This window comes from Aythya fuligula, chromosome 5 (genome assembly GCF_009819795.1).
Source record: "Aythya fuligula isolate bAytFul2 chromosome 5, bAytFul2.pri, whole genome shotgun sequence".
NCBI classification, from domain to species: domain Eukaryota; kingdom Metazoa; phylum Chordata; class Aves; order Anseriformes; family Anatidae; genus Aythya; species Aythya fuligula.
The window spans coordinates 57,190,930-57,216,829 of NC_045563.1; positions in this window are offsets into that span (position 1 = coordinate 57,190,930).

A 25,900-nucleotide genomic window follows, 5' to 3' on the forward strand; every position below is an offset into this window, starting at 1 on the left:
TATATATTGAATAGAGTTCAAGTACTGTAGGAACTTGAGCTAGCCTGAGTTTACAATCTTTCTATGCCCTGATACATTACTATTTTGATTGCATTATAATTTTGCCAGATGTTTATAAAATAACTTCTGTTTCTCTAGAGCACATGGAAGTAGAGCCCTTAAATGGATCATTATATCCAGCGATGAGATAAACAGTGAATGAAAACATATATTTACTGACAGGAAAAAAAAAAATAAAAAACTGTGTACACAATTACACCCATCATAAGATTTATAGCTTACACACAGATTATGCACATATTAATTTGGAACAGCAGTGAATTTAGTTTAAGTAGCTCAGAGGTGTGACAGAAGTCTATAATTTTCAGGAGACAGCAGTTTCTATTACTGACGTTCTTCCTTCCCTTGCATCTGCCAATGACATGATTCTCTTGGAAAGTTACCATTTGTTTGGAATGCTGCTGCATTTATCTATTAAATTCACTGCTTTCTGTCCAACTTTCTGACAGCTTCCTCTGTATATTTTAAAAGTTTTGTATGGTTGTGGAAATATTCATCTTCATGTTATTAAATTTAAGATTATTCAATATGAGAACTAACCTTTAGATAACAAGTCTCCCATGTTGCCTTCTATTTCATTGGCCTTGGTTCACATCTACCAAAACCAACAAACTCCTCAAGCAGAGAGACAACAGAAGGATAAGACCCTGAGCCAATATAAATAGGGTGCGCTTTCCCTCTAAGAGTGGCAAAACTATAAAGACATTAATGGGAACCAAATCAGATGCCTTGGCTATCAAGATTTTAAATGTCATTTTTCCACTGTTTTGTCCATTATCTTCTATATACATATGCATATGTACATACAAATATATATGTATATATACATACAGAAATATATTTCTTAGAGCTAAGCACTCAGTTTCTGGTTGTAGATTTTGCAAAACTAGTATTTATACACTCATAATCTCAGACCAGTTATTTGGAATCCACTAACCCATAATGAAGAAATCCTTCTTCTTACAAGCAAACTGAATTCATTATTTATACTTTCACACCAGCGTCATTAATTCTCAGTGAGAATGAAGCATGTCTTAGGGCAACAAATATTCAGCATATTTTGTGCGTTATTTTTTCCCTAAAATGCAGATCTACATTTGTGTAATTTCTCATCTGCTCTTGAGTTGCTTCAGCTCTACCATCTGTGGAGAAGCTGCTTTATCAACAAACATTGAGCTATATTCTCAGGGAAAAAAATATATATATATAAATAAATAAATATATATATCAATGAATGTCTTTACTAATAGGCTGCCTGAATTAGCCATTATACAAGCATCTACTTTTGCCTGGATAAACACACACACAAAAATGTTTTGTTTTGTTTTGTGTTTTTTTTATATAATCATAAGTAATGTTCTAGTTCTCTCTTCCCCAAAAAAAAAATTATTCTGAGAAATAAGAAACAAAATTAGTTTGTTCCTTTTCACATTTAATGCTTGTTTATTTTGACAATATGTTCTCTAGTTTGTGCACATCATCTTGAAAAAAAAAAAAAACATAGAATAATTAATTCTTGAAAGATTAATTCCTTTTTCAAATGGTCTTATTTTTTTCCTAACTTTTTATGAAAGATAATGACAATTTGCATTATAAAAATAGGGATTTTGAAAAAGTTTTTTTTTTTTCTTTTTAATGCTATGCATCAGGAAAAAAAAAAATGGTTAGTCAAATCTGCATTCTCAGAGAAAAAAGAAAACTTCAACATCCTGTGGGCCAAAGAATTTCCCAAAACATTTTCCAAACAAGCAAATATGAACATTAAAGTTCACAGTGAAAACTTCATCTGTGAAAAGCAAAACTCAGAAACTTCTTATGAAGAGAAAGTTTTTTGAGCTTAGCTTCTTCTCCAAACAGACTACTGAATGAAGGTTCACTCTCAACAGACTTGGCAGTCTTCTTCTACTGTATATTAATGATGCATAAGTTCAGATGTGAGATTGGTTTACTCAAGTGACAATGCCAGAGATATTAGGAACAAATACTGTGCACTTCAGATTAGCCATGCCTATGTACAGTCTTAGAACCAAATAATGCAATTAATAATAAAGATGTGTTTCTCTCAGTGGATTTTGTGGGAACACCAGAAGAAAACCATAGGTGGTGAAAATGAGATTGCTCCATGGAAAATGCTTGAAACAGTAGGAAGGGTGATGAATACAACAGTAATTATACAGGAAAACTCTTAGGAAAAAAATATGTTATAAATGCCTCTGAGAAAAAATGTTCCATTTTGATTGAAAACTAGACCATCCACCATTACAGGTGTTCAGAATTACTGACAATGATAGTGTTGTGTGCAAAGGGTAGAGGCAAGGTAACGTAAGGAGAGGAAGGGTGGTATGTATGCTAAGGTACAAATATAAATACAAGTACATTAGCAGAAAATTCAAGCCATCTCAGAGCGAGACATTCTCAAATTAAAACCAGCATCATCATACAATACCAAGCAAAGATAAAACCTCAAAATGTTTATGTCTTTAGATAAATCAGTGAACAAAATATCATTTCAGCCAGCTACTCCTCTTTACACAGACCCTTCCCTAACTAGCGCCCCCAAATTTTCATATGAAAAGCAGAAGAGCAGACATATCAGAAAGCCTGATTTATTTATTTTTAATACTTAAAGTGAATGGAAAGACTCATTAGAAAGTGCTGACAAGCGTTAGGATAGAAGCAGAAGGGTGAGAAAGAACATTAACCAAGAGATTAAAAGAAGCTACATACAAGATCACTTACATTTCTTTACTGCTCAATTTCATGGTTGTCTTTTGCACTCAATAGTGATTTTAATTTGATACTATTCACATATAAAAAAAAAGTAGTTCTCAACTGGCAGATACCACTGAGAGAAAAAGGAACTTCACAAGCTTAACTGACAGAAACAAGTCTACCTCATTGTTTCTGAACTGAGTGTTAATTGGCACCAGCTTTAAAAAAAAAAAAAAAAAAAAAGGAAAAAAGGACAGATCTCCAACATGAAAACTGAGATGTACTGCTGAGAGACTTCAGTTTGTTTGAAGACCTGCTGAGGTAAATTCCTAGGAAGCTGTCATGAGGGGAATGGTACCAGGAGAAATTTTTGTTAAAGAAAACTTATCAAAAACTCAGAAAGACTGGGAAATTCAGAAGAAGGCCTCCTTGGCTATACAATAAAACACAAAAAGAAACAGCTAAAAACATGGGCAGGCAACAGAGGCAGAGTTAAAAAGCATTGTTTGGATACTTAGGGGGGAAAAAAAAGAAATCAAGGAGGCCAAAGCCCAGCTGGAGTTAAAACTATCAACAGACACTAAAATAACATGAAGCGGGTCTACAGGTAAGCCAGTTACAAACGGAAGCTGGGGAAAATGAAGGTCTGTTTCTGGGTGCAGGAAACGATCTGGTGACAGATGAGACAGCAAAGACTTAAATAGTCAATAGTTTTTCTGCTCTGAAGGAAAGCGAAGACCCCACCTACACCTCCAGATGAATCAGCACATTTTGGAAAGGGGGACAACTAACAGTGAAGAGACAACAGGTTAGAGACTCCATAAGGACTTCCCTGCATTCCAGTCCATGAGGCTGGCTGGGATTCCTGTAAGGATGCTGGAAGGGTTGGCTGAAAAATCTCTTAGTTTACCAAGGCTAACACTCCTGTCAGCCATGTTCTCAGAAAACCAAAAAAACTATCCACAGTAAATCTAAAGTTAAAAAAGGACATGGATAGAAATAAACCTGAGACCAAGATTCCCAGTGTCTCCTCCAGAAATTATCACAAAGATGGGTTTAGAAGAAGAGAGATGTATCCCTTCTTAAATATACTGTAAGACAGGCTGGAAATTGGAGAGCTGGCGTGAAGGTAGCAGCTGAAATGGTGATGTGCTGGTAAGATCAGATGCAGTAGATGACTCATTTCTTCAGCCTTCTATAGTGTCTAGCATGCATAGTTAATTCATCCTCCAACACCTGCATGCTAAAAATGTCACATTTAGTGTGCACTCCAGGAACAGAGAAGATTTAGGGTATTTCTTACTAATTTCTGTGGCTTTAAGGCTGGAAAATGTTGCTTTAATTTTGATAAGAGGAGGAACAAAGAACTTTACTGGGAGAAATAATTCTTATATCAGTATTGAAGGGTAGTAGCTCAGAGTTAGTTTGTCACCTTCCTCCCAGCAAATCTGGGAAGCATGTACAGATCACTCATCGCTGATCTTTTTTTTTAAAAAATAAATTAAAAAAAATAAAAAACATAGGATAACCACATCTTAAAAAACAGTTTAACAGTAATTACTTTCACCTTTCTTTATAAATGACAGTTTGATTTTAAACAGTTAGAGCTTTATAAAAGCTTTCTGCCGGTGAGGCAGCCTGTGACCAATCATGCTCACTTGACTGTCAGTGTGTAAGATATAACGTATTAAGCTTCTGCAAAATAAACACTTGCAAATTGTACACTGGATGTTATTTATGCATTTGTTCTCTGTTAGCTGTAATGCTAAATGTAGCAGCGTGAGCATATGACCCTGTGTTCATACAGCCAGATTCAGCTGCCTTCAGGGAGTATTGCATCTGGATCCTTTATGAAGTACTGCAAATGACCAAGAGCAGTAAGCTTGCATGCCTAAAAATAGAACACCTCCTGCTTCGTTTCAGGAGCTACCATTATGCTGTAACAGACCTCAGTGATGTCTACCTAACATTGGCAAGCAACCACTGACCTCCCCCCTTAAGATGCATAAAGAACAACGGCTGTGGCTGCAACAAATTGTCCTACAAAACAAGCAGGGGCGAGAAGGACTCCCTTTTCTGATGGAAAAAAATAAATGCATCTTCTTGAGTTTCTACAGTAAGAGGTAAGCTAAAGAAAAGGACTTAGTGACACAATTATCACCAAGAGAAATTAATTTCAGCATCATCTAGGCAAGAATCAAGGGGAATTACTAAATAAGGATTGTTCACATTCAGCATAATGGTTTCATTCTGACAGCAGATGAGGCATCATTTCTTGGGGATAAAAGAGGCAGTGTACTGTATCAATATCATCACTGCCACTACTGCACTACTGCAAAAATGCCCCGTGACATTTAGTGAGCTGGGTATCCGCTCTGCCAGGCTATTGTATCAGGTTCCCTGTAGTAAAAGACATCTCCAGAAGGTATTCAGACTAGGTGGGCTCATTTGCTTTTTCAAATTGCCCAGTTCTCTCCATTAACTAAAGAAAGAATAAGGCAATGAACTAAGATTAGATATGCAACTTTAAGAGGTATTTAAAGAGGTATTTAAGAGGTATTGTCATCTACCCTAAATGAATATTAAATGAATACTTATCCCAAGATAAAGACTAAATTAAACTTGTAAGGGTTTCAACTGAAGTAAGAGACAGTGGATAACATCATGCATAGAAACAAGCTCAAGAGAAGGTCTATTTACATTAAATATTATAGCCACGATGAGTTGTTTGAAGACAGCACACATGAAATGGCATCAAATCCTCTTGACTCCATTCTACTCCACAGAAACTTTCAGTGAATTTAAACAACTTTTTACTAAAACTGAACAAAGACTGTTAGTCTCCTTGTTGGCTCTAATAGCAGAGCACACTGTCTGAATAAACACTGGCCTCAAAAAGACAGTATCTTCTATTAAAGTTCTTTAGTGACTCCACAGAGATAATGCTACTCAAGGATACTAAAAAATTATTCTGATACTGAAGGCTACATATTGGCACTAGAATTAGAACATGACAAAACAAGGAAAAAAATCACTACATGTTGCTATGTCATCAGGAATGCAAAAACTGAGCAAAAGATAATATGATGTCTTGTAGGTCACGTCAAAAAGTTAATGAAATGGAGGATAAGACTCAAGATTCATCGTTTCACTTCTGAGAGGACAAAATTGATGAAACACCTTGGAGTATTCTGAGTCAAGGACAAATACACCACCACTACAGCAAACATTAGAAATACAGATGTCAACAGGCATCTGTATTCACAGGCAAAAGAAACCTACCCAAAAACATCAAGCTTAAAAACACCTTTTGGCAGATTTTAGAAAAAAACTCAAGAAGAAATAATAAGAGAGAAATCTGAAGGCAATTACATCCTCCCTAGCAATCTTCATATGTCTCCCAATCCTGTTGTGCATCTGTTATCACAAGCAGTTAAAGCATGATCTTAAGATCCACCTACTACTTATTCTTGATTCTTCAGGATTTTTTGTTTGTTTCTTTTTTGTTTGGGTTTGTTTGGTTTGGTTTTGTTTTGCTTGTTTTCAGATTATCCCTACAAATCCTCAGAGGAAAAAGCCTGGTTTTAAAGAAGACACACAACTTCTTTCCTTTTCATTCTGCATCTTTTGGGGGACAGAATTGGACCATATTATCTCATTTGTTTTCACTTGTCTGGAGGACAAGGCAGATGTGTAAAACAAGCAAATTATAAAATAAAAGTGCGCACCTTCTCCTTTTGAGGCATTATGTCATGCTGAGGTATCTTACATTTTTTCACTAAAGACAAGCAAAAGAAAAGAAACAAAAGATTAAAAAAAAAAAAAAGGAAAGAGAAGGAAACAAATGTGTAGTCCATATATCTTGACAGTAAAAGAAAACAATTCTTCTGCTGCTGTCTAAAGAAAGCCTGAATTCATTAATACACTTTAAAAGAAATATTAAGTTGGTATGACACTGCCAACAGAACCTAGATCAGAGAGTAAAAGCAAGATGAGATCATCTATTCTGAACTATTTTAAAGCTTTTATTATAAACTAAGTATAGAAATGGCCTCTAGAAAAAAAAAAAAAAAAAAAAAAAAAAAAAAAAAAAAACCTTAGCATGTAGACCTAAAATTATTTTTACTTTTTCCTAAAAATAAAAAAATAAAGAAGCATTACTCAGTGACTGTAATGGTAAATTTTCTCCTTGAATGAGTTTTCATGACAGTGTGAAATGCTGCAGAATATAATAGTCATGTCAAGGATACAGCAAAAAATAAAGTCATATGGAGAGAGAAAAAACTCCTTCAAAACTGCCTGTGCTTCATTCTCTAAGGAGGCTGTTTGCGAAAGCATATCTGATATCACCTGCTGTCCAGAGACCTCCTCAGAACAGAGAGAGAACAGGTAACAACCTCTTTTCAGTCTTGATCTCATTTTTATTTACTCTTCATGAAGGAATTTTTATATAGAATCATGGAAGGACATATGACATCGTCATGTCCTATCATTGTTGGATAGGGGGTAATGGTTTTAAACTTAAAAAAGTGCAGTGAGGCACTGGACCAGGTTGCCCAGAAAAGCTGTGGCTGCCTCATCCCTGGAAGTGTTCAAGGCCAGCCTGAACGTTGCTTTTGGCAACCTGGTCTGGGGGGAAGGTGTCCACTAGACAGTAGACATGTGCCCCCATGGCAGGGAGTTGGAATTAGATGATCTTTCACGTCCCTTTTAACCCAAAGCATTCCATGATTCTATGGGAAGTAGCAGGCCACATGTGCTTTCATGTATTTGAATGAGTATCATTAATTGAATTTCACGGAATTATGGACTTTTACAGATAGACGTACACATTAAACAGGATTAATGATGGGATGTTGTGCAATGAAACAAGCATCTTCACTGTTTCTAGAAATTATTGATGAATGTTAAAACTTGTGAATTTTAGTTCAATACAGGTATTTCCAAGACATGTAAATTCATCAGCAAGACATACTTCTGGAACTCCTAGATCTACAGGAAAACAATAATGATGAACAACCAGCAAGTCTGGCAAGAGCAAGATCCTTTATGAAGCCCAGTTCTTCTCTAATCAGTTACCCATGAAAACTAGTTCAAAACAGAACATCTCAATAGGCATAAAAATTGAAAGTTCCAGATGGTAAACATCAGCAAAATTCATGTTTTTTAAAAAATAAAAATATCCTGAATATATTTCCAAAGCTGGGAAGCATTTCAGCATTCATTTGCTCAAAAATACACGTCTTTCCTAAGTTACTTACATTCACAAATAAACAAGTGATAAATAAGAAAGGGATGGTCTTGCTCTATGTGAAATAATAATAAACTATTTCAGCACTGCAGACTCCAATGCTCAGCAAGTCACTGTTGAAGTCACTTTTATGCTTGGCTTGACATTCAAGACTCAGTTTAAGTATATTCTCCTACTACAAAAATAGAATCCTATTTGTTATCTCACAGAGGTCTCATGAATGTGCTAAACAGGACTAAATTGGGATTCGCCGAGCTGGATGGGTGCAGACAGCTGTATGTGCATTCTGCCCAGGCCGAGATGTGCCAGAACATGAGCCAGCTCCAGCATGAAAACAACAGAGCCACATTATCATGGCTCTGAGCTGGAATTAATTTATCTACCTCTCAACATGGCTTAAAGTTGAAAGAATCCTTCTGTTTATTTGATTTCTAAATATGATTTGTATTGGCAAACATAAAGTAGAAAAGCATATTGCAGTAGTTTCATTTCATTAAATAGTGAAAGGATAAAAAAAGTCAATATAACCATAAATCTTAAAAAAAGATAATAATAAAATATAAAAAAAAATCCAAAGTGGTGGCTATCACGATTTTTCTATTAAAGAAAAAAACGTGCGCCAGTTTCGTTAGCCAGTAAGCTTTCTCCTAACCGCAATTATATAGCGCCACCACTAATCCAGCGAGGCACATAAAGCATCATGAGTCATATGGCTATCTCTTGCAAGCTGTTCATGACAATGTACGTGTAGGATGAGCTAAATTTGGCTTAAGGTCTTGGTTCGGCTCATTGAAGAACAGCTTCTCAGGCCAATATTTGAGTGGAACCAATGGCTTCCATTGGACAACCAACTCCTTTTCATTGAGGTTAAGTGCCTAAATTCCTGTCTTCTCTTTAAAGTGTACAATGACAAATCCCAATGAAGAAAGGGCTGATTTTTTTCAGGAACAGAAAATATAGCACTCACTAATTTTAACAGAAGCGACAGCACCTGTAAAATCTTTTTCCTTCATTTGTCATATGACTTGGAAACCTCCTTAAAGCATTCTCTCAAGGATTTCATTTTTATATTATAACCAGTTAATTTTGGTAACAGTTCACTCTGATACATGTATTGTTCCATTTTCCAGAGGGGCACAGATACTTCTCAATTGCTGCAATGGCTTCAAAAGAGATGTATCTGAGGCTCAATATTTCCTCAACAGTAGAGAAATCAATTCCCACTTCTAGAATGATTCAGAAAATTCAGAACATAATGGGAAGGATAACTGATTATAAAATAGGCTGGTGGTGCTTATTTCAGGAAAAAGAAACCACCTTTTTAACAGTGAACAAGCAGACAACTGTGAAACGCACTACGAAAGACCAAGGGACTATCTAGAAAAAGTATTCAATGTTCCTCATAGTATTATGATTGTATTAAATGCTTCCAATTTACTGCTTGACAGGTGATTAATTTATAATTAACATTATTTCTTCCCTAACATGCTAATTACTGATAGTTTATTTTTCATGTTGTTCTTGAAAAATGCATCTGAACAATGGTTATAGCCCTGTGTAATAAAGAATAGTAAGAAGTTAGCCCTTAATTCAAAGAAGTAATGATGCCAAAAAATGAGCCACACAGGAAAGCATGGAAAAAAAAATACAAGATCAATCAGAGTTTATACTGTAAAGGCGGTAATACCTTCTTAATACCATCTTACTTTTTCACCTTGGAGGGTGGAGAGTGTTAACGTTGGGGAAATTAAAGAAAAGAAAGGCTGAGGGACATTTAAAGGAGCGTAATGAAGGAAAACACAGGACAGAAAAAAAAGGGAAAATAGATAACTGTGAGATGAAATAAAGGAAAAGAATTTGAGACAAGACTGGGAAAATTATAACTGCTGGACTGCTATTAGATTTCTGTTCTATATAAAGCAGAAAGCATCACTCAGATTCTTTTTTGGTCTTGTAAACCTGACTGTTGCAGTGAGAGTATCGTGATTATTAAAAGCCAACGAAAGCTCCCACATAGCTCAGGAGCATCTTTTCTTCAAGAAAAGAATGACTGATCAGTGTGCAGAAGCGATAGGCCTTCCCTTTATTAATAAATAACTCACTCTACCCACAAATGAGCGTAGGGTCTTTCCAAACCCTGTAAAAAATAAGCACATAGGTGAAAGATTTAGGTTGTCAACCATGTGCTACTGGAAAGGTGAATATAATTGAAAGTGTAATCCTCTAGGAAAGACTTTACTTTCCAGTATAGCGTACTTTGCTTAGACTGTTTTTCCAGCACTCTGACTCAACTGTCTGCAAACATTCAATTATACCCTGCAGCTATTTTCAGAGAAATAAACAAGGTCAGCCTTCGTTGGCAGAAACTTGAAATCATACAAAATGCTTTTGGCATTCATTACTTGCAATCAACTGTTTGAGTACAAATAAGAATTCAGCACAGCATGAGCAGCAAGAATATGTGGATCGTTATCCTGTTCAAACCAGAATGAGGATATAGTATTCTAAAAACGTAAAGGGTTAAATGCAATAGATATGCTCTCTCAACAGCATATAACACACAGAGGATGTTTCCTAAACATTAGGCTGCTGAGATGGGAGTGGACTGTAACGCATCAGGTATATTCTATTTGCCTTGCAGTATAAATAGTAAGTTGCCTTAATTCTAAGCATGAAATGTGTAGCTAGATACGATATTCCCTTTTCATATACAACCCATAGTGAATATCATAACTGTGTTAAGCAGTTACCTTCAGCAACCTTAGTTCAAAACTGTCAGTCTTGTTTATAAAAACCTAAATAAAATAACAGGGAATGCTGCTTTCTGTTCTGCAAACATATGTACAGGTACAATCCAGAAAATACTTCCTACCCAAGACCATGCATATTGCACAACATCAGAGATTCATGCACAGTGGAACAACTGGTGCATTTTTTTTTTGGCTTACTGAAAAGATGTGCCGACGTTAAAGCACGGAAGACTCTGATCTTAAAGTGACAATCTTATAGAGAAGCAAAGACAAAGACAATTCAGGAACCCACAAATTTAAGGTGGTGATTTCCACAACATATCTTTATAATTTGGTTGCAGTTCCTTGGCAAGATAATTTCTGTTTTCCTTTTTAAGACTAAAAGACTGGAGCAACACACAAAAATTCTCCTACAAAAAATTAGTATAATCATTTCACTGCTATGGATTCTCCAGAATCAAAACATCTTGAGGTCTCTTCCAACCTAGAAATTCTGTGATTCTGTGATCTGCTATAAGCTACGAAACTGTGGACTTGTATCAGATCTACATTGAAAAAATAGTTTTCATGTTTCAGATGATACCACAGTCATGACAATTGTTGAACAAGACTGCAAAGATTACTTCTGCTCATTACTCACGAGGAGAGAGGTCAATATTTGCCTGGGGTTATCATGTTGTTTGGTCCTGAACACTTTGATATTCTCCTATGGCTTCTAAGAAAAACATATAAGACAGATTTGAATTGTGGATTAAAATAGGGCCAACTACAATCTTTACTATTCTAAGTGATTCCCACCTTAAGGTCTTCAGTGCTAGCAGAACTACAGAAAAGTGATTCAAAAGTTCACATTTGAAGATCATCAGAAATCAGTTCAGAAAGTAGGAGCAGCTGTGTTGGGGAATAACAGCGATTATATGTACTACACACGTGTGTTTACAAGGAACCCGTCATGATGTTCACGGTGTTTCTTTTAAAAATGGTGCTAGATCTAGCACTTTACAGGCCAATAGAAGTTTGGTCCTGAATCTCACCAAACAACTAGCAACACATCACCGCATGTATCTCTGTTCTTGCATGCTTCTCCTTCTACTCAGGTCAGGATATCACCTTGAAAGCAGTTTCCTTTCTTCATTAAAAAGTTATGGTATTCCATGGGGATCTCAAGTGTTTGTAAGCTAGCTGAGGCAGGGTGCTATATACATTTCTATTAAAGATGATTCTCCTACCATTTCCAGACTTAATGCCAAAGATAAAACACCATGTCTTAGTCCCACTGTGTATGTATGACTTTGTTCAAAGGTTACACTGCATCTTTAAAAACAAAAAGTTTTATACTTTTTTCATTATAGTGGAACATAGGTATTAATTACTTTTCTCACAAGATCTTGGCAAATTCACCTAATTAAAAAAAAAAAAAATAAAGAATTTGATGACAAGTAAAGAATATCATCTATAGTGAAGGGAAAAGGGAAGAAAAGAAAAAAGAGGCATACAAATGAACCTCTACCTTGTTAATTCAGAAACAATGAGTTATTTCAAGTGAACACTTTGCAGAGCTCCATCCTGCAGGTGTCAGTCCTACCATGCCCTCAGCTGAATGCACAGCACCTTTTACTCCTATAATATTCTACAGACAAAAAAAAAAAAAATTCAAGGAGGGCTTCGGAAAAGCTTTCCAAGCTCCTAAAACATTATGCTCTCTCAACCAATTTTATGAATGGTAATTTGTCTTCTTCACACTCTTTGTCAGCCTGTCTTCATGCAGTCATACAACAGCTTGTCAGATTCACCACAAACAGATGAACAAATGTTGAATCCAAAGCACTTGCCACCTATAGAGAGAGACAGAACTCAAAGAGCAGACATCCAACCTACTTTTTGTGAAGCTGTGTTGCAGAGCTCTTTAAAAATATCAAGCCATTCCCATGTTCCTTTCTGTCCCCATTCTTCAAAAAAAAAATGCATTTCTAGCATGTAATAACATATATATATTTGTCAATGGACCAAACTAAGTGTGCTACTAGAAGTCTTCCAAAACTTGACATTATGCCATACCATATACATTGGCAGTCTGTGCATCACATTTAATTAGCAGGAAAGCTAAGAAAGATCACATAGAGCCCCATTAACTTTAAATTGCTTTCAGGGGTAATTAGAAAGTATGTCAGCTCCCTTCTCTATATTTTAAAAGAACATTTTAATCCATTTCTGCAAAGGAAAAATAACAAAACCAATGAATGGATGAACCTTTTGATATTAATTAAAAAAAAAAAAAAACTAGCCCCCAAATTAAAATGAAATGCTTCAGTCCCTTTAAAGCTTCCCTAGGTTACTGTAATTATATCTGTTCAGAGAATCCAAGAAGTCAAAAATTACTCTTTGTTGTCATTTCATATTAGGTTCCTGTGAACTGCAAACTACCATCGGAGTACATCTTCACATTCTATTTTATTTGGCATGTCACAGGCTTGCTTTATCATCTCAACGCAATTTCCAGTTCTCACAATCTAAAGGAAAATATGCACAACTGTTCAAGCAGAAGTTCTAATACCCATCAGCCTTGCCTTGGTATTAAAGAGGGGAATGAGCTAATCTTACAATAAGTTCAACTAATGCCATGACATTCTACTTACCATTAATTTTTTTTTTCTATTGTATACATGCAGCCTGTGTGGAGTAACAAGGGAGAAGATACTTTTACACCTTTCCATCCTCTATTTCTCCTCCCTTCCCATACTTGCAGAGAGGAAAATCTGCTTCAGAAAGGAACTGGCTATTTCACAGGGTGTAGCATAGACTCCTGCTGCTTCTAACACTGAGTCATGAATCCATGATGAATTGGTGGACTGGTTCTCTTACTGCTTCTAGGGAGTCATTATTTTGAAATGTGTTTTGGTCACACACTTTCCACTCATCTGACAAGTTCCTCTGATCTATTACAATGGTAGCTGGTCATCAGTTATCTTTAGGACTGTTTAGGTCAGCGTTCAGGAGAAAGAAAACCATGTAGTTTTCCTCCTTTCATCTCTCTTTCCACTTATAGGAGTGTGCTATGAGTAAGATGCAGTCTTACGGTTTGTGTCTACAGTAACACAAGAGGGTTTTTTCCTTTTACTTATTACTAAGTTAGTAAAAGCTCGGGATCACTGGAGCTGGAAGCTAATTCCAGTGTGGACTAGTGTCCCATTGCTAGTATAAGTCATGAAGTTGCACACTCATCTGATTTCAACAACTGCATTACTGAGTACCAGGTCTGCTTGCACCAAGGCAGAATGTATTAAATTCCCCTGGCATTCTTCTCAGAGGAGTACTTTGTGCTTGCTATTGCACAGAAGAAGAAGAACAGAACAAAAACACCACCAACCAACACATTCCTTTTATGATGCCTGTTATCCATCAGTGCGTAAAGGTCACCTTAAAAAATTCACACCTCAAATATATATGCGTAAAGAAAGGTTAGTAGCAACCAGGATTTTAAGTGAAGGTGACTGCCACAAAAACTGACTGTCTAAATGATGTGCATAAACTATTTCCAGTTGCTTCGGTACACTCAGTGGATGGACTACAAGGAATCCAATTCTCTTTTTTACTGCTTATGTATATACCCACTTCATAACCATCATTTTTTCCAACAGATGACTGAGATCTATTAAGCCTGAAACTCCGATCTACCATGACCTCAGATACATATTTCCATAGAAAACTAACCATTTTGTACCAATAACTTCAATAGCATTAACTTCAGCAATATTTAACAGACACTGATCTTGCTGACCAACACATTCCTACAGCTGAAGGTCAGTTTAAAAACACCACCAGACTGAGATAACCAATGGACCTTATTACTCCCTTTCAATTTTAGCTATGCCTGCAAAGCAAACTTTAGGAAGTTCTCAACAGTATTTCATGTGATGAGTATTTCACTCTGCTCTCCAAGATATTTATCTGGAAATGCTTTAGTGGGATACCATCACAAAAATGAGACTGATGGTCCTCCTGTTTTCATCTTTACAGCCTGAGGAGGAATATTGGCAATCATGTGCCGGTAGCTGTGGTCCCATACAAAAGTCATGCATCAGAAAACTGATTGATATTCTTTTCTATCAGTATCACTTTTTGCTACTCAAATAAAGCATACTGTTAGTAAAGTCTAAGAAATGGAGACTGCTGAATGGTTTGTGAAAAATACATGCATTTCCCATTGTGTACCCTACGAGTGCACATTTAAAGTACTCTGAGACTAACTGAAGTGCTTCTAAAAGATTTAGCAGCTTTATTATCCCATGAAATCTCCAGAGATTATATAAATAAACAACTGAGATTATTTATCTCAGTTTTCAGTGATAAATGTGGCTTTTCTGAGTGATCTGACGTCCTAAATACGGAGCACAGTTTTGTCAGTTATTTCATTTTCCTATTCTGTAAAATGATACCTTTTTATAACTGAAGGGTACACCATATCTACATTTGTAAAATGCCTTTAAATCACTACATGGAAGAGGTTGTACAACTGCAGAACATTATTAATACTCTTTACTACCTTTTTTCCATAAACATAGTTATATTAATTACAAAAGACAGTTAGAAGGCAACAAACATTGATGATAAAGAGAGACTTCAGCATTACATAATCGATAAACATTTATTTTCCTTGAAAATTACAATGGCATGTAAAAGAGTGCTCATTTTAGCAACACACTAAGTGCTGCAGGCACAGAAATGAAGATTTAGGTAGTTGTATAGAACTTACCGAGTTACAGAAGCCACGTTCTGGGAAACACGAGCTTTCTTAGTTTTTATGAATGCTATATTTAGCTACTGAATAGAGATGAAGATTTTCAAGGGTTTATAGCTTAAAGAAGAGAGACTAAGCAGTATGCTGGGCAGTAATGTTAATGTCCACTTTCTGGAGCTAGTCTGGGGGAAATATTGTTCTGTGATCTAGCCTACCCAGAAGTTGTTCTTGTCTGTTTGGTGCTACAAAACGTAATGCAATGGAGTTTACGAGACTATTTCTCTGAAGTACAGTATAGTTACAAACACAATTTTTAGTAAAGTTAATTCAAGCTTCTGCCTGAATGAGCCATGGGTACCATATGTATTTTTGTTACAACCAGCCTCCACTTTTATTGAGTCATTCATAAGAGAGTGGAAAAAAAAAAAATCACTGTAGTTCTGAAAGCTGACTACTTTTTCCATGTGCTGAGATGACTGCAGTTTCCACAACATTGACGGGTAATTGAAATTCTGCCTGCATCACTCAGCAAAACTTTTCAAATGGAAAGACAAAGTTCTTGAGAAAAGGACACAGGGATACAATGCTGATGAAGATGCTAATTGTGTAAGCATCCTTATATGTTTACATCTGAACATGTATCCAGTGCTCTATCACTTGCTAACATTCAACAAAGCCCATAGGGAAGATGTTTTCTACTGAACTGGTTACCTTATTTCATGAAGGACAAAACAGAATTGAGGGTATCAGTGGCCCTTGTTAACCAAGGGTAACACAAAAAATACAATAAGCCTTAACCAAAAGCACAATTCCCAAAGCCCAGACCTGGAATACCATGGGATCACAAAAAAAAAAAAAAAAAAAAAAAAAAAAAAAAAAAAAAAAAACCTTTTGAAAGATTTTCCACCACAATGCCTGAAATTACATAAATCAATACCAAAAGGAAAAGGACTAGAAGCATGCTAGCAGTACTAGGTTCACATTCTGTGCTTTCCTTGACTGCAACCAAAACACATGAAGAACAATGAAACCATTTCTGGAATTCTTCATCACAAACATTGATCTGAAAACCTAAACTTTTATATATTTTATTATTATTATTATTATCTTTTATTTCACAGAATCACAGAACTGTAGGGTCTGGAAGGGACCTCAAGAGATCATCGGGTCCAATCCCCCTGCCAAAGCAGGTTCCCTAAAGCAGGCTGCCCAGGTAGGCATCCAGCAAGCCTTTCTGTACAATCAGCATGTTGAGGAATGGTAAGTTATTGCTTAACAGCCAAAACCATGCAGTGCTAGGACAAGTGCAATCTCATATTACTTATGCCTGCTTTCATAGACCTTTAGAACAATTTTCATTTATCACAGTATTCAAAGCAAACAGACAGTTTTCAAGCAACATTTCTTGAAGTAATGTTGATCTATAACTTGATTTTGATGTTTATACACAGGCATGACATTGATTTATTTGGAGGACAGCAAGAGCTCAAAAACTGTTAGTTATAATTATTTCATGTAAGGAATAGACTGCAGGTTATTTTCCACTGAAGATAAGAACATTGTTATCTAAAACCCCGAGACCGCTGACTGGCACTGTTCTGATCTCTACTTATAAAAAGCTATCCTGTATCATTCCGTACATGGACATTAAATAGATGCTAGATAACACTGCAGCTCCACACAACAGATACTCTCTTATCTTGAACTTCGTTTGCAGTTTGTGTGGCTGACAGACCATTTATAAAATAAAGACAAAAACGAATAACTTAGACTGAAAAGTATGCCGTAGTGGGTATAACAATAATCATTTGCACAATGCAATCAAGATCTTCCTAGTAATCATCAGGGAAGTTCTTACAGAATGGCTAAATACATGAGCTTACTTTTCTTTGTCCCATATTGGAGTTGAAATTTGTATTTCAAGCTGTTCGTCTGATCTAATATCCTCTGCAACTGATGGTTGCTCCATCTCATTCTAATGCAGTCTGCATGGTTGCATACAACACAACACCACAGAATTCCATCCTAGACGGAAAGTTATCTTCTCATGCTCTTCGTTACCAACAGAGTGAATTTTCAATGCTGCTTACACTTGAGAATTCAATACGAATAGAATGATTCGGTTTCAAAGATGCAAAGAACTTATATTTCCCTTTTACAACAGTTTATCTGTTGATGCCGAGCACTTACAAACTTAAACCCCAGGACTTTAACGGAAGGCACTTAATAACTTAAACCAATAAATAATAAAACCTCACTGGGGTTTTATTGGAAGTGGATTTTCAAAAGGGTAATGTAATTCTGAAACGTAGTTCTTGCCACCAGTCATGCAGCTACTTCTGAAGATGTAATTCCTTTTTTTAGTGAAAATCTAAAGTTTCCTATAAATCAGTACAGATTTAGTGTTTAAACATTAGGCATACACAACTGAATAAGGAAAAAGCATAAACATTAATGTCAAAACAAACAGAAACAACAACTGGTATGTACTGTGCGGATGTCAGCATGCAATCTGCCTCTCCCATAGGATCAAAAGGATAAGAAATATAAAACCAGCAACTGGTGAAAAGTAATTAAACGACTCGTGAGGGAAAGGTTGGAGTGACTAACACTTGCCTACAAATCTGTCTGAAGAGAATTCCAATAACTCACAACTAGAAATCATCCCCACTGAACACGGTACTATCTATTTCTAGATCAGCTCTCTCTTGCTTCTGTATTTTGTTTTTCACTCAAATGCTCATCTTTATAGAGAAACAACTATTTATAAGTGGTCAGGAATTGTACATAAATGGAAGTAAACTCATTTGAAAGTTGCATAGGTGAAGCCAAGCTTTGCAGGAGAACTTTTTGGAGAGGAAAGATAGAGAAGGTCAGTTAGATCATGTCCTTGGAAACACCATCTGATGTTTTTTCAAATTGTCCTGGCTCTCAAAGTACAATGTGGTAAACTCACCCTGTGCAAGTAACAACTGCAGTGTCTGCTGTGCCTAAGATACATTGGAAGACATTAATAGGACATTGCCAGCACTGAAATCATTGACACTCCACTTACTGAAAGGTTTCTGGAAAGGACAAAAAGCTGTTCACTAATACACTGGCAAAGACAAGATAAACATAGCATTCATCTTTTCTCATGGAAAACTCTTCACAAGCTGCTTGCTATTTTCCAACCACAAAAGATTATCACAAAAGCTGTAAAGGAAAAAGCAAACTCTAGGCAAGACGAATGACATTTTAATACTTCCTTGGAACAAATGAAATCCTGTTGAATATAAAACCAGAAGAACTGCCATATCAGAACAAGACAATAAACCATTCAGTCCATTATTCTGCTTCCAAAAAAGGCTAATTGCAGCTTTTGAGGATAGCTTAGGTTCCCTGTAAACTGAAAAGTTCTACGCAAGAGTAAGGAATAATTTTTAGCTTTGCTGCAGCCTGACCATAAAGTCTAAATGTAGCAAGTACAAGTGGTCATGGCAGGACAGCTCTGTTTCTAATTTCATTTACCCTAAGTACCAATACTAGTATTATCCTGCAATGTGATCATGCCACACAAACCTAAGGAGACGGTGTAGGTCAGTATTTGCAACAGATACCTCTGAAGAAGCAGAAAGACTGCTGAAAGGTGTCTTCCCATTCAGGGTTTTGTTCTATTAATTGACTCCAAATCTGCTTGCCTGCAAAACTATGAGACTCTGTAAGCCTTTCTATATTCCTCCCAACCCTTCTTCCTCAATTTCTATTGAGGGCCACATTCCTTGACCCACAGAGAACAGTATTTGTTCCTGGGAGTAATGGCATTACCTTAACTACAAAGACTCAGTGAGGGTTAATTACAACACCCACAGAATGCATTAAGTTTCTTGCAAGAGTTTGAGCTTTTAGTAAAAGTTAATATAACTGCTAAATCCTTGGAAATAAAGATTTCATTTCAGAATTACTTTCTAAGATACTTTCTATCACACGTAACAGTTTTTGATTCATTTCCTTTTGATAACAACAGTTTTGCTTATAACTTATGTATATGTGTTCATATGCATGCAGGCACACATGTTGTTGCAAGTAAATAAACAAATCTACTACATGCACTTAGGTAATCTGAAAATGAAGTTCTTGATGCAGTTTATTCTTTCTCTGATGTGGAATAGCTCCACTTACCAGCATCTTTTGAGTGCTAATATTTCATATATATGCATATGAAATATATATATGATATATATATATCACTGCTGTTATTCACCAGTGCACCTTCTGATGGCAGTCCTTGTGATACAGAGTTGTACTAAGAACGGGATAAAATCCACCAATTTCACAGTAATTGTACAGCAGTCAGATAGCCATTAGTGACTTGGACTGTCCAGCAAAAGCTCTCAATTCCATTGCTAATGCCATCAATTTACTGTCTTCTCCCTGCTTCACTGTGCAACATGCATGACATTTTCCACAATTCTGCATATGAAAGCTTTGCGTTTATGTCATTATGATGCATACTGAAAGGATGCTTACAGTCTCTTTTAAGTGTTGTCCTTGTTGGTGTACTAGTCTCAATAGGTAAAATGTTAGGTGTTTTCAGCTCTAAATCAAAAGCCTTATTTTATATATGCTTCATTATTAATCTCAAATTAGAAAAAGGCACACATTTTCCTGATAAATTCCTTACCCTTGTTTGTCCTTCTGGTCTTAAGTGTATTCAACTCTCTACAGTGTATTTTTTATCTGATCTCTTCCTCTGTGCTCTGGTGTCCTCATCTCTTTCTTGAGGAACATTACACTGTTTGAACACTGCTGCTGTTCAAACATTACAACACCTTTCAGCACTTGTGCATGGTGGCCAACAATCGTGTCACTTGACTAAAGACTGAATAAAGTTACGCAGTCTCTGTAGACCAAAACAAGCCATATACAGCAAAGTATCCACTAATCATTTTAAATCCAAAGAAACATTTAGCAACACAGATCAATCCCCTTTATTCACATTCTTAATTCTTCCTAACCTGAACACCCACACTCCATGTTGTGCTCTTACCCCCTAAACCTCTTTTCTCCCACATTTTTTTTTTTTAGCATCTTCATTCCCCTGCCTCAGCCTAAATCTTGAAAACTGATGTAAAAGTTTAGGCAACCATCTGAATAAAAGTCAGAGATACTGGAAAGTAGTTTGCAGCTTTCCTAGAACTCTGAGCTCTCAGTGAAAACACTGTTGTGAAACAGTAAAAGCAACCTCTTCAGCATCCAGTGAAGTCCAGCAGGAAAAATCAAATCTATTGTCACCCTAATGATACGGTATTTTGCCTGAATTGGGGTGCACAATAGCTGCATCTATGTATTCTCTACAAATGAAGCAGTATGACTATTCTTTCAAGGGCCTGCAGGGACTAGTCCAATATTGCCCGCTTTTAATTGCATCTAAAAATACATATTTGCTTACTCAGCCAGCTTCTACATTTATTTCCCTAAATGTATAAAATGGCTGTGGCTCTGCAGTACTACATTGTGTGACCGTGCTGTGTCTTGGGGTGTATTCATCAAATTACAAAGGCACTGTAATCAGACAGAGACCAAACTGAGTCACCCAGGAAGGGAAGTTTCAGGGGAAAGTAGTCCTGATGGATGACATATGTTAATAAGTTGCATTTAAAAAACAAGACTGAACCTTATTTTGTGCTTTCAGAATTTAAAATCTGTTTCTCTTGGGGATTTTTAGCTCTATACGTTCTTACATTCTCTTAGCACCTGATCCAAACAGGAATGCACAGCTCCTTCCACCAACTGATACCTCACGCCCTCGGGAGATAAAGGAATTTTTATACTTCTTGACCATAACAGCTTTTACTTTCATACCTTTGAATCTAATACGGTCAGAGTTAGGAGGCATACAAAAATGTAGGATGGAAAAAAATTGCCAGTGCAGAAACTTTCTCATGAACCAAAAAGTATTTCTTTTTAGTATTAATGTGTGTATCTAGCCTAAGTACCAATACTCTACATTTCCAGGGCAAACAAATTGTAACAGTCCAAGTAAGCTAGCGGGAAATCCTGTGAAGGAGATAAGGCCTCAGTATAAAATGAAGGTTCAGTCACTGCTTAGGAGGGACAGATTGGAGCTGATACATGTTCTATCAATATTTCATATTTTATAACCCCTAGGTTAAGTGCCAAGCATGCAAAATATCAGTTTATTGCCAGAGTCTGCTGCAGTAGTATAAATGAAAAAAAAGGACTTGATAAAATTATAATATATTGTACTTTCAGATCTTTTGTATGTATACAACTCAGAAATCCACCATATCCACAACACATTTCTGTGCTCCGGCCAGTCACTTGTTCAAGAGCGAATCTTCCCATTTCTTTTTAAATCACTATTGTACCAAATTACTGGGAGCCCAAAATCTACGTATATACCTGTCCAAAAACATTGTTTTTTTTAAGCTGTCATATGTTTCCCCAGTCTTGTCACCTATCCTCTATTCACATAAATACATCAATTTCAAAACTACATCTAGCTATACCTGTTGTGTTTTCTTTCTTTTTGAGTGGGCTTGTGCAGGCTTTTTTTTTTTTTTTTCCTTTAAATATCAACTAGGCTGCTAAATCATGCTAAGACAAGCATAAAAATGCAGAGAGCAAGTTAAGTGTATCATGCCTGTACTTGAAGTTATGATGCTATGCAATTTACTGCGTTTCCCTGATATAAGATGGTTACGTGCCAGGGGTTTAAAAATCACTAGTCCAAGCACTACAGTCATTAAATGACAGCCAGCCAACTAAAACAACAACCAAAAAGCTGGTACAGAGGATCTTCATTAAGGTATATCTGAAAGACACAGCTAAGCATTATGGAACAAGATTTTAACTCCTATTACCCACTGCACAGTATTACCTGGAAGTCCCTTTACAGTGTCTGAAAGTATGGATTTTCTTTGGAAGAGGAGCATAAACTCATTAATTTTAGGCAGCAATTTAAGAGCAATCTCTCAACCAGGCAGCTATAGTTGACTTTATAAGAGACCCAGAAGCTCAGCTGTTACATATAAGTGGACCAACTTCAAAGGAGCAGTGCTGATTAACACCAGATCACAATTTGGCTCTTAACAGCATTGTCTGATTTTGTTTTTTAATGTTTTGCTTATATTATGGCTGTTAAACTTGCCCATAAGCTTCATAAAAAAATAGCGTTTTAGACATGAGGAGACAAAGGAGCCCAAGAAAGACAAAATATGTCTTGCTGTATATAACTGTTGTTACTATCCTCAAAAACTGGGTCAGATGCATGATACCATTATGGTATCCCTTAAGACTGAATGGAGATTAATATCAAAGATAAGAACGTGATTGCTGTAAAACAGTTTGATAAGAAAAACAGTGAATGGGCTTGAACAAGGCAGGACAGTATGGCTAGAAACTGATTTTCTACTTTAATAATCCATCCTTATTATGTGGTGTATATGAACAAAGACTTGAATTCTCATGGTTTTGCCAACTTTGTTCACAGTTCTGTAGCCTGCAAATGGATGTAACTCAGACCTTGACTCCTAATCCCACTGAGGTTAAACAGAACCATGTTCTAGGAGAAAGAGATGATGTCAGGAAAGGAAAAGTTTCATTAGCTATCTAAAACTCCGTATCTGCATGTGTGAAGTTTCCATTGTATTATGTGCTTCAGTTTTAAGCAGATGTTGCCTGGGACCACTTCTAATGACAGAGTTCTACGAGAGACTTCCCTTTATTTAGAGAAGTTCCAGTGACATCTAGCGCCCTATGTACCTCAGTATACAAACAGAATATATCATACATGTCCACAACACAGCGTTATTCCATAGCTCTGTTCCCATCTGTCTTTCCTCCACTCTACGCAAAATCCTCACAGAGCAACTGACCATTGTAAGGACACTCCCTTGCCATACCAAGCTGTGTGCCATCAGCAGCTACAGTGTGAGCATATGATGAACTGGAGAGACCCTTGATGAGAATTTTTATGCATGGCTACCACATCAGTGGTATCTTGTTTACTGATCTCTAATGGTTATTTGAAAAACTATCACTCCAACCAGAGACAAGACTATGCTGGAAAGGGCTTTCATAACCCCTTTTACATGGGGAATATGTTTGAGGACAATGTTTTAGGAATACTTAAGGAAAAAGGGATATTCTAACTATATCACATACCTTTCTAAAGTTAGAAACGTTTGATCTTTTCCCAAAGTGCCTTGATATATCCGGTAATAGCTATTTCTAGCAGTTCAGTTGCACTGGGCTGGTGAAAGAGGGTAACATTTCCATAGCTTTGCAGAAAGACACAATTCAGAATACAAGTTTTAATGAGATCAAGAATGAGATCAGTCTTTTGACTCCAGTCAAAGGGGACTTCTAATTCCTTCTTCTGTCCTTTAACATAACCATTTATTCCAACTGTTTTAGCAGCTATATTTGCTCAGTCAGTTCCTAAAACTCTGAAAATGAAGACCCCAAATCTTTCTAGTTCTTTCACTGTCTATATATCACAGAGGCTTTTCTCACTTCCAATCTGAATGTTCCTTGCTGAAATTTAAGATCATTATTTCTTGTCCTAACAAAGACAGGCATAAAGAACAATTTTATGGTTTTTGAGAGCTTTACATATTAGCAGACCATTTCTGTTCATAGGCTTTGTTTTTCAAACCAAGCAATTCCTTCATTAAACCCAGGCAGGTGATGCTGTCCACATTTCCAATCATTCTCAAGGCTTTAGAAAAGAGGTTCAAAATTCTGAATTGAAGTTTTGTGACCAAGGCTGTAATTTCTTGTGTTATTAAAAACAGAACTACAATCAGCTGAATAAAAACCAGCTAAACTTTGTACTCAGTACTTCCTACTTCATAAGAGAGTTATGGTGACAGCTTTGCATCTAATACAGTCATTGAAAAGCAAATATACAAATGCTAAAATATCCTGAAATATATAATGATAGACCTAGCAGAGTTAACAAGCTCGTACAAAGCTGCTTAAAGTAAAGTCAAAAATAATTACTGGTTACAAGAAGTCTTGTTGACAGCACTTAATGTTGGTCTCTTGAATTATGAGAAGCATGCCTTGAGGGCAAAATGCATGTAATGCTTGAACGTCAGGAGTACACTTCCAGTTGGCAGTTTTAATAGCACACTTCCACGCTGTGCTCATTTTTATATTGTTAGTAAGCAACTTCTTGAGGAAATCACATTGCAGTCAATGTGCTTATGTAGGAATTTGTTCTCTTCCACCTGAGCTGGCAGGGTAGCAAGTATAGTGCTGACCACGTGGTTGAGCATAATGCCGATGACAGAAATGGCCTTCCTGCTTTCAAGTATACCTTTGAGAGGAATTCAGATACAAAACCCTAAGTACGCTTGATTTGAATACAGCAGCAACTGAGATGTCACCAAGATTCTGCACAGATAGCTGAGAAAGAGCAATTTTAGAACATCATACATGAAAAGGGGATAGCAAGTTTGGGTTCAACAGTTTACAAGACAGATTCATTAATATAGACAAGACATAAGCAGTTTCTCCATGACTCTGCTGGATGACGTGATGTAACCTAAAATATACAAAAAATGGTACTAACGGTACCACTCTGAATCATACAGCTGAGAAGCAAAGTGATGTGACCCATCAGCATAGCAAACTTTATCAGCCTTTCTCACCTTCCAGACTTAGTATAAGTCTTGGACGACACAGGGTAATTAGTTGAAAATATTTCTACCCTTTTCTCCTTGCAACCCTGTTCAAAGCAGTAAAAGATGTGAATCCTGTCCATTAATTCTGTAGAGAACGCTACTCAAACCAAACCTTGTAGCTAATAGTATGTAAAGCTCAGATTAAAAGGTGTTTGCACCATGTAATTGCACATCAAAACAACCGCTATTTGCGGATGTAAACAGTGCAGCCTGATAACACCTTCAAACAAAAATTGTTTGACAGTAAGTCCAATATTTCTTCTGATGTAGGTACATAGGTATATTCAGTTGGCTGACATTAACCATATTCAAACAGAAAAAGAGAGTACAATATTGACACAAGATCACCCTCGTATACTAAGACACAAACTTTCAGGATGCTTCAGTCGCAAACTGCCTGCTGCCTCCTAATGACAGTCTGCTGGGGCATGTTAATGACATTGTGCTACTCCAAGAGAAGATTTTTCTTTAGTGCGTCTTTTCTCTATGCAAGTAGCATGTTTATATCTTACAGAGACTGGAGGCGATAGTTGTCTGGCTTAAAATTGCTGTTTAGTCAGACTGCATTTCACAGCTGTTTCTTTGTGGGCACTATTTTCATATCATAGAGTACCAGGTTAAAAATTATGGCTTCTCTAAAAATGCAACAATATTTTGTTCCCGGAATGAAAGCCTTGTTCTCAGGACATAAAAT